Source organism: Myotis brandtii, unplaced genomic scaffold, assembly GCF_000412655.1.
Source record: "Myotis brandtii unplaced genomic scaffold, ASM41265v1 scaffold1076, whole genome shotgun sequence".
Classification (NCBI taxonomy): Eukaryota; Metazoa; Chordata; class Mammalia; order Chiroptera; family Vespertilionidae; genus Myotis; species Myotis brandtii.
This window is the reverse complement of record NW_005353663.1, coordinates 599,632-600,716: the sequence shown is the minus strand read 5'-3', so window position 1 is coordinate 600,716 and position 1,085 is coordinate 599,632.

The window sequence follows — 1,085 nt, the reverse complement described above, 5'->3', positions numbered from 1 at the left end:
GACAGCGCGGTTGCCGCAGGTCCTGCTCCCCGCGGCCGCCCGGCCTCTTACCTCGAGTTTGAGTGGAAGCACACTGGGTGTCTACAGCCCGGCCCCCCAGGGTGGGGGTCCCTTTGCGCTTTGGCTGCTTCGGGGAACATCGGAGAGAGACAGCTTCACAACTCCAGTTTGTAAGGCAGGATGATAGACAGGGGCCCTCTCCATGTAACCTGTATTCTGATCATTAAAGACCCATTGCCCCGATCGTTAAATTTGCTATTTGTTTCTTCTTGGCTTCTGGGAAGAGCTGGCAGACAAGCATGGACTCCCCTAACCCGCCGGAACAGCCTTCCTCTCCCCATCGGTGCCCGCCCGCCCAGCTGCAGCGCGGAGAGTGGGCACTGATGGGCGCTGAGGGATCCCGCGCTCCCCGGGTGGCGGTGTCTGGGGCTCCGGCTCTGCCCTCTGGGGCGCTGGAGTGGGGGCGTGGGGCCAGAGGAGTGGGAATGGCCTGCCCACCCGCCCTGGTGATTTTTAAAGTGTCTCCTCTAATTGTAAAAAGAGGCGAGCCAAGTGTCTCCAGGCGACCCATGTAGAATCTCTCCTAGATACCAAATTGGCCAGAGACGGGCGTTCTGTCTCGGGCTTTCTTCCTGATACAGCAAACACCTGATGGAGAGAGAACTCGCGGGAACCGGGAGGATGGGAGGTAACTGGAGCAGGGGGGAGAGGGAGAGCTAGAAGCCGGGAGGAGAAGCCGCGAACCGTCGGTTCAGCGGACAGCACAACGCCACCCACACCCAGCTCGGAAGGCATTTGGGGGCGCCCGGGGTTCTGACCCGGTACCAGGCGGATTTGGGTTCAGCGAATTCCAAGGGAGCGATTTGGGTTCACCTCTCCCCCGACTCCCAGTAGCCTCAGCGCCCTCCCGCCTTCACCTCCCTGCAGGTGGCTCCCGGGGGTGGGGATGCGTTTGTCTCGGGAATTTACCCGAGGGTGGGCCACTGAGCTGCCGAGTTAACCTCTCCCTTCCCTCCCTCCCTGTATCCCTGGCAGGTTGCGACATGTGCGCGGACAACCGCCACGGAGAGTGCCCCATGCACGGG